This window comes from Caretta caretta, chromosome 4, assembly GCF_965140235.1.
Source record: "Caretta caretta isolate rCarCar2 chromosome 4, rCarCar1.hap1, whole genome shotgun sequence".
Classification (NCBI taxonomy): Eukaryota; Metazoa; Chordata; order Testudines; family Cheloniidae; genus Caretta; species Caretta caretta.
The window spans coordinates 17,104,080-17,113,547 of NC_134209.1; positions in this window are offsets into that span (position 1 = coordinate 17,104,080).

Genomic DNA, 9,468 nt, shown 5'->3' on the forward strand with positions numbered 1-9,468 from the left:
AGACGTCTAGGTGTGAACAAGGTTGTGGGGAGAGCTGAGGAAAGGGAATGGAGAGGGATCAGGGTCAGAAGTAAAAAATGGACAGCAGCCTGGAGTAGCTGAGAAAGCAGCCCAGACCAGCGTGAAGAGATGATGAGCCAGTCCAATGAGCACCAAAGGATCAGAAAGGAGGTGGAGGCTGAAGAGAGGATCAAAGTGGCTGGGAAAGCTGTAAGAGGCTGTGGGAGATGAGAGAGAATTGGAGCAGGGGGCTGGAGCAGCAAAGACATTTCCATGGACTTCAGGGTAACAAAGAGAGGCTATTGTTGGGACCCAGGAGGGGCAGATAGAGGCTGGAACTGAAAGCCACACACATATTCTACTTTGCATTTCTCCAGGTGTCTTCAAAACATTGAGTGATCTCATATGCTGTGCACTCCATGAGCCAAATGGGCTCAAGGAACTGGTTAGAGATGCAGAGCAAAATATATCACAGAATTCTTCAGCCCTTCTAGGAGAGGGCTGCACTGTCTCCTTTAAGGCAGAACTCCTTGGCTTTGGGGCATGGGATTGTCAGACATGTGCCAGGATATTTAGGAGATGAAGAGAATGTGACCTGTGCAAGTGCCTAATTTAATGGGAGCAGTTGTCAAGGTTCCTTCACCACTCTGAACTCTAGGGTACAGATGTGGGGACCTGCATGAAAACCTCCTAAGCTTACTTTTACCAGCTTAGGTTAAAACTTCCTCAAGGTACAAACTATTTTACCCTTTGCCCTTGGACTTTCGCTGCCACCACCAAACATCTAACTGGGTTTCTGGGAAAGAGTTGTTTGGAAACGTTTCCCCCCCAAAAAACCTCCCAACCCTTGCACCCCACTGCCTGGGGAAGGTTTGGTAAAAATCCTCACCAATTTGCATAGGTGACCACAGACTCAAACCCTTGGATCTTAAGAACAATGAAAAAGCATTCAGTTTCTGAAAAGAGGAATTTTAATAGAAGTAAAAAGAATCACCTCTGTAAAATAAGGATGGTAAATACCTTACAGGGTAATTAGATTCAAAACATAGAGAATCCCTCTAGGCAAAACCTTAAGTTACAAAAAAGACACACAGACAGGAATAGTCATTCTATTCAGCACAGCTTAATTTCTCAGCCATTTTAAGAAATCATAATCTAACGCATATCTAGTTAGATTACTTACTAAGTTCTAAGACTCCATTCCTGTTCTGTCCCTGTCAAAAGCATCACCCAGACAGACTCAGACCCTTTTTTTCCCCTCCCTCCAGCTTTGAAAACATCTTGTCTTCTCATTGATCATTGTGGTCAAGTGCCAGCGAGGTTATCCTAGCTTCTTAACCCTTTACAGATGAAAGGGTTTTTCCTCTGGCCAGGAGGGATTTTAAAGGGGTTTACCCTTCCCTTTATATTTATGGCAGCAGTGAAGACAAAACCCAAAGCAACTGCATGGAAAAATAGTCCCACTTCCTCTTTAATGTGATCTTTTATGTGTATGTGTTTGACTGGGACTTGCAAAGGACAATTCGTTAAAACTTCCTGAGAAAGTGTAGCCCACATACAATGACTTCCAATCTCACTGCTTTTGCTGTGCTGTTCATCTAGAATGAGAGACTTTTATCAAGTCTTTAATTTGTCTCAGAGCTTTATTCCATCATTTCTCTATTTCCAATTCCATTTTTATAATAACAAGGTTTTCTTTTATTTGCATTGGCAAAGACTTGAATTCATAAACTGCAGAGTGATTGTAACATAGAAAAAGGTTTGATCATGGTATATAAATATATTTAGCCGGAGATTCATGTGGAGTCACCTTTTGTGGGCTCTGAATACATGTAAACATTTCTCTGAGGATTTATGGCTAGATTTAAAACTAGATTTATGACTTTCATAGCCTTTGTTATAGGACAGACAGAAATATGTGGGATTTTCCCCACTGTCTAAGGCTCTATCCATTTGAAATAATAAACCATCCTTTCTGTAATTTTGTACATAGGCTTAAAGGCTTAAGAACTTCTCTACTGCATTGTTAGGTTTGATATTCAGGCAACCAAGGACACTTGCAAATTGTTATCAATTATTTATTGTTTGAATTATAAGAGCGCTCATGGGTCCTGCCCATTGTGCTAGAAGCTGTCCATACACAAACTAAAATGCAATCCCTGCCTCAGAGAGCTTATATTCTAATGAAGTGGTTCTCAAATTAGGGCCATCACTCGTTCAGGGAAAGCCCGTGGTGGGCCGGGCCATTTTGTTTACCTGCCGCGTCCGCAGGTTCAGCCGATCACTGCTCCCACTGGCCGCGGTTTGCCGCTCCAGGCCAATGGGGGCTGTGGGAAGCAGCGCGGGCCAAGGGATGTGCTGGCCACCCTTCCTGCAGCCCCCATTAGCCTGGAGCGGTGAACCGTGGCCAGTGGGAGCTGCGATCGGCCGAACCTGCAGACGCGGCAGGTAAACAAACCGGCCCGCCCCGCCAGGGGCTTTCCCTGAACAAGCGGCGGACCTAATTTGAGAACCCTGGTCTAATGCACATGGCTGCCAAAGGAAATAGTATAATGCATTATCCCCATTGGACAGGTGGAGCACTACACCCACACAGAGAGTAAGGCCAAGATTTTCACAAATAAGACCTGCAGTTAGGCTCCTAAATTTATATTCACAATCCTAACTAAGAGGCCTGGATTCCAAAAGTGCTGAGCATTCACCAGCTTCCACTGATGTCAGAAGCCTAACTTCAGGCTCTTCTTTGTGAAAATCTTGGCCAAAGGGTCTCACACCAAGGTTGCCCAGGAAGTCTGTGTCAAAGGCAATAACTGGATTCAGCCTTTCTGAGGCCCAGACAACTGCCTTATGGACAAGATTATCCTTCCTCTGATATTTTTCTCTTATAGAAGATAAGAGACCAAGTACTGCTGCAGTGCTCAAGTAGGATACAATGATTCAGCTTATTAATGTAGAATACTGCATTATTTTTGTGTCTTTATTGTACTTCTAATATGCTACAATCTCTACCTGTCTGACCCACTGGATTTTCCCACTGGCATTTTGGTTATTTGATTTTCCTGGTAAACTTGTTTGGTCGCTTACTTGAGCAGGTATTGCTGATGCTATCTTTTCTCTTGGAAAAGTCCAGAGAAGTTATGTCTGCTGCTATGAGCACAGTAGGAAACATTCCTTTGATTTGTCAATAGTGCTGTCTCTCAAATTTTGTCAGAGGAATCACTCAATAGCCTTTCACTGGGAATGTTCAGATGAAAGCCTCTCTTGGTTAATGATAACCTGTCTCCTTTTAAGTTTTGTTGTCACCAAAATATATGGTAATGGCCTGTTTGTGTGGTGCTATTAATAACTGAGGATGTTAGAGGAGCACAGAGTTAGTACAGAGATGGTATGTGGTGTTTCTGTAGCCGTGTGGGTCCCAGTATATTAGAGCGGTAAGGTCTTTTACTGGACCAACTTGTGTTGGGGAGAGAGACAAGCTTTTGAGACTACATAGAGCTTTCCTTCAGTCTTGTGTCTCTCATCAACACAAGTTGGTCCAATAAAAGTTATTTACCTCACCCACCTTGTCTCTCCACAGAGATGGAAGGCAGGCTCAGCATGACCTGAACGAATCAGAACACTGAGGCCTGTTGTAACCACTGGGCCTACAGAATGTACCCCTATTGTGAGATGTGAAGGTTCATAAGATATTAACAATAAGCATGAAAATTAGGCCAAGCTGTTTCCAATGTTGAATGTTATAAGTGTTGGAGAACAAGAAAGAGAAACTGGATTAGTCTAAACCAAAAAGGGCATGCTGATAAAATCCAAGGACTGTTGAAATTCTGCTTGGTAAAAACAGAAGATGTATTACCAAAAGTGAATAGACCAAAATTGGTGTGATGGATAGTAGCACTAATTGGAGGACAAAATAGTGAGGAGGATGGACTATATCACCCACTTTCCCCCTTTTTTGGCATCTTCAAAAGATACTTCAAAAAACACATGATCAGTTCAGTTCAGCTGTCTTTCTCATGCCCCGTCCCACCTTGCATCCCAGTTCATCTTGCCTCATTTTCATCTTTCTGCAGTTCATCCTTCAATCTGCCATCACTGCAATTCATCTCGACTCATCTCATGGACTTTCTTCCTGAAGAGAAGGCTGGCTGGTCTTGCTCTTGTTCAAAGAACTTTGTTTTCACTTGTGAGTGCTGAAAATCATCACAATACTATGATATTCCATCCTCAGCCCACCAGTGGGGAGATCTAATGAGCAGCACCACAAAGGCACACAATATCCTTTATTCCCTAGGGCCTAGATTGTATTCCCTTCCCTTGTTATGTTATTTTCTGCCCCAGCATTGCTTTTCTCCTCACTCTCTTGGCTTTTCTTCAAATCCTGAAATCAACTGTACTGCATTCAAATCATAGAATCATAGAATATCAGCGTTGGAAGGGACCTCAGGAGGTCATCTAGTCCAACCCCCTGCTCAAAGAAGGACCAATCCCCAATTAAATCATCCCAGCCAGGGCTTTGTCAAGCCTGACCTTAAAAACTTCTAAGGAAGGAGATTCTACCACCTCCCTAGGTAACACATTCCAGTGTTTCACCACCCTCCTAGTGAAAAAGTTTTTCCTAATATCCAACCTAAACCTCCAACTCTACAACTTGAGACCATTACTCCTTGTCCTGTCATCTTCTACCACTGAGAATAGTCTAGAACCATCCTCTTTGGAACCACCTCTCAGGTAGTTGAAAGCAGCTATCAAATCCCTCCTCATTCTTCTCTTCTGCAGACTAAACAATCCCAGTTCCCTCAGCCTCTCCTCATAAGTCATGTGTTCCAGACCCCTAATCATTTTTGTTGCCCTTCGCTGGACTCTCTCCAATTTTTCCACATCCTTCTTGTAGTGTGGGGCCCAAAACTGGACACAGTACTCCAGATGAGGCCTCACCAATGTTGAATAGAGGGGAATGATCACGTCCCTCGATCTGTTGGCTATGCCCCTACTTATACATCCCAAAATGCCATTGGCCTTCTTGGCAATAAGGGCACACTGTTGACTCATATCCAGCTTCTCGTCCACTGTCACCCCTAGGTCCTTTTCCGCAGAACTGCTGCCTAGCCATTTGGTCCCTAGACTGTAGCGGTGCATTGGATTCTTCCATCCTAAGTGCAGGACCCTGCACTTATCCTTGTTGAACCTCATCAGATTTCTTTTGGCCCAATCCTCCAATTTGTCTAGGTCCCTCTGTATCCTATCCCTACCTACCACCGTATCTACCACTCCTCCTAGTTTAGTATCATCCGCAAATTTGCTGAGAGTGCAATCCACACCATCCTCCAGATCATTTATGAAGATATTGAACAAAACCGGCCCCAGGACCGACCCTTGGGGCACTCCACTTGATACCAGCTGCCATCTAGAATGGAGCCATTGATCACTACCCGTTGAGCCCAACAATCTAGCCAACTTTCTACCCACCTTATAGTGCATTCATCCAGCCCATACTTCTTTAACTTGCTGACAAGAATACTGTGGGAGACCGTGTCAAAAGCTTTGCTAAAGTCAAGAAACAATACATCCACTGCTTTCCCTTCATCCGCAGAACCAGTAATCTCATCATAGAAGGCGATTAGATTAGTCAGGCATGACTTTCCCTTAGTGAATCCATGCTGACTGTTTCTGATCACTTTCCTCTTGTGTAAGTGCTTCAGAATTGATTCCTTGAGGACCTGCTCCATGATTTTTCCAGGGACTGAGGTGAGGCTGACTGGCCTGTAGTTCCCAGGATCCTCCTTCTTCCCTTTTTTAAAGATGGGCACTACATTAGCCTTTTTCCAGTCATCCGGGACTTCCCCCGATTGCCATGAGTTTTCAAAGACAATGGCCAATGGCTCTGCAATCACAGCCGCCAACTCCTTTAGCACTCTCGGATGCAACGCATCCGGCCCCGTGGACTTGCGCACGTCCAGCTTTTCTAAGTAGCCCTAACCACCTCTTTCTCCACAGAGGGCTGGCCACCTACTCCCCATGCTGTGTTGCCCAGCGCAGCAGTCTGGGAGCTGACCTTGTTCGTGAAGACAGAGGCAAAAAAAGCATTGAGTACATTAGCTTTTTCCACATCTTCTGTCACTTGGTTGCCTCCCTCATTCAGTAAGGGGCCCACACTTTCCTTGGCTTTCTTCTTGTTGCCAACATACCTGAAGAAACCCTTCTTGTTACTCTTAACATCTCTTGCTAGCTGCAGCTCCAGGTGCAATTTGGCCCTCCTGATTTCATTCCTACATGCCCGAGCAACATTTTTATACTCTTCCCTGGTCATTTGTCCAATCTTCCACTTCTTGTAAGCTTCTTTTTTATGTTTAAGATCTGCAAGAATTTCACTGTTAAGCTGAGCTGGTCATCTGCCATATTTACTATTCTTTTGACACATCGGGATGGTTTGTCCCTGTAACCTCAATAGGGATTCTTTGAAATACAGCCAGCTCTCCTGGACTCCTTTCCTCCTCATGATATTCCCCCAGGGGATCCTACCCATCAGTTCCCGGAGGGAGTTGAAGTCTGCTTTCCTGAAGTCCAGGGTCCGTATTCTGCTGCTTACCTTTCTTCCCTGTGTCAGGATCCTGAACTCGAGCAACTCATGGTCACTACCTCCCAGATTCCCATCCACTTTTTCTTCCCCTACTAATTCTTCCCGGTTTGTGAGCAGCAGGTCAAGAAGAGCTCTCCCCCTAGTTGGCTCCTCCAGCACTTGCACCAGGAAATTGTCCCCTACATTTTCCAAAAACTTCCTGGATTGTCTGTGCACCGCTGTAGTGCTCTCCCAGCAGATATCAGGATGATTAAAGTCTCCCATGAGAACCAGGGCGTGCAATCTAGTAGCTTTTGCGAGTTGCCGGAAGAAAGCTTCATCCACCTCATCACTCTGGTCCGGTGGTCTATAGCAGACTCCCACCACTACATCACTCTTGTTGCTCACACTTCTAAACTTAATCCAGAGACACTCAGGTTTTTCTGCAGTTTCATACTGGAGCTCTGAGCAGTCATACTGCTCCCTTACATACAGTGCTTTTCTGCCGTGCCTGTCCTTCCTGAATGGTTTATAACCATCCATGACAGTACTCCAGCCATGTGAGTTATCCCACCAAGTCTCTGTTATTCCAATCACGTCATAATTCCTTGCCTTCACCAGGACCTCCAGTTCTCCCTGCTTGTTTCCAAGGCTTTGTGCATTTGTATATAGGCACTTGAGATAACCTGCTGATCGCCCCTCATTCTCAGTATGAGGTAGGAGCCCTCCCCTCACAGACGTTCCTGCCTGTGCTTCCTCCTGGTATCCTGCTTGCCCACTTACCTCAGGGCTTTGGTCTTCTTCCCCTGGTGAACCTAGTTTAAAGCCCTCCTCACTAGGTTAGCCAGCCCGCTTGCAAAGATGCTCTTCCCTCTCTTCGTTAGGTGGAGCCCATCTCTGCCCAGCACTCCTCCTTCATGGAACACCATCCCATGGTCAAAGAATCCAAAGCCTTCTCTCCGACACCACCTGCGTAGCCATTCGTTGACTTCCACGATTCGACGGTCCCTACCCCGGCCATTCATCCAAAATGGCCTTGTCTGAGGAGAAAGCTTCCAACCAGATGACAGACTCAATCAAATTGTAACTAACCAGGGTCCAAACACTAGGTGTTGTGGTTGACTTGCCAGCTAAAGCATCCACTTGCAACTAACAAGTGATCCAGTCTTCCAAAAACATCAACAAAAGCTGTATTTCACCTATCTTTTCTGTCCTGTCTGTCCTCCCTCTTGTGTCTTCGTTTATTCAGAACAGGATAAGTGACATCAGGACGGAGAGAAAAATTAACATTTCCTTCTCCTCAAAGAAAGTTGTTCTGAATACAAGAGACTCTGATATTTTGACTCCAAAAGCAGAGACATTTTGATAAGGTCTGACTAAGTCCATCCTGCATAATCACTCAACCACAATTTCAGTATAGACATTTGTTTTAATTTCTTCTTCTCTTTTGTGTTTAACCAATAAACTTTCCATTTGAATGGATGTTTTGGAGTGTTTGCCAAGTAACCAAGTAAAACCGAGGGCTCTGTTTAAAAATAACCCCAAACCTATCTGTCCCTGTTTAATGTAGGACTGGGAAAGAGTTTATAAACACCTTTAACTCTTTGGGCCTTTGAGATCAATATCAATACAAGCTTTCTCTCTATCCCATGCCCCAGTTGCTTTGAGGCTTGCATATGGGAAAGGTGAGGTCTGCTGAAAAACGAAACCTGGTACTTGAGTGTGGGAGGGGATGCTGCTGGGAAAGATTGCTGCGTGGAAGTGATACTGAATCAAAAATGCACAAGCTAAAGGAATGCTGCTGCTGGAGAGCCTTTTGGGGTGCAGATCAGCTGATCACACCTTTGTCATCAATAGAAATAATGTATGTTTTTAATAAACACTACACGTGCCTTCTTTTCATATGCAATACATGCCTGTGAATGAGTGCATATTTTCTATATACATTTAATGTATGTGAGTGTAAATTTCCATGTGCAGTACATATACGTGACTGTGTTTTTTTCATATATACTAGAAGTGTGTGAGTTTTGGTGTTTTCCATATACAGTCCATGTATAAGAAGGCATGTTTCCCACACGTAATACATGATCTTTTTGCTTATTAGAAAGTAAAGATTCATGGGCAGGATATTACTACACTTTCTGGACCAGATATTCAGATCAATGCAGTCCCACTAAAGGCTATGGGACAACAATGACTCAACCAGATGAGATCCAGCCTTCTCTTTCCTACTTTCATGTTGTGGAAGTCTTTCTGTTGCTAATGTGCTCAACTAACTGCCTGCCACATATATTAGGCTAGGTTATTTCATGGCTGTTTTTAGAAAAAATGAACTTCTGAGACTATTTTTGGTTATCTTGGTGCTCTCCTTTCTGACAGGTTGTGCCTTTGATGTGTTTGTAATCCTGTATTATTCCTTCAAAGAAGCTCTTGGAATCTTGTCTCTTCTCTTAGATGAGCTGTCAACTCCATGGCCACTTACCAGCTTCACATACTTGTTTTGCCTACTTTTAATTTAAAGGGCAATCACTTTTTGTTTTTGGACTGCCTTCCTTTCCCAGTTCCAGGAGCTTTGTTCAGTGATTAGTGACCTGATTGGCAGATAATGGAATTGAACTGCAGTCCCTTAAGTGCAAGGGCTTGCTCATTACCTACTACATCTGCTGTGTTTCATAGCTTTATAACGAGATTTCATTTCTCATCTGTCTAAAAAGCCATTAATTGAATTCATGATAAAATATTTATTCCTCCTACCCTTTCTATCCAACACTAGCAGATGGCAGCTAGGCACATGCCCCAAAAACTTTGGATGGAATGTGTAATATTTTTTAAAGAAGAGCAAAGATTGCTTTTGATTCATCCTAGACACAAAATAGAAGAGTTCTGAGCCTACCCTGTTTGAGTGCAAA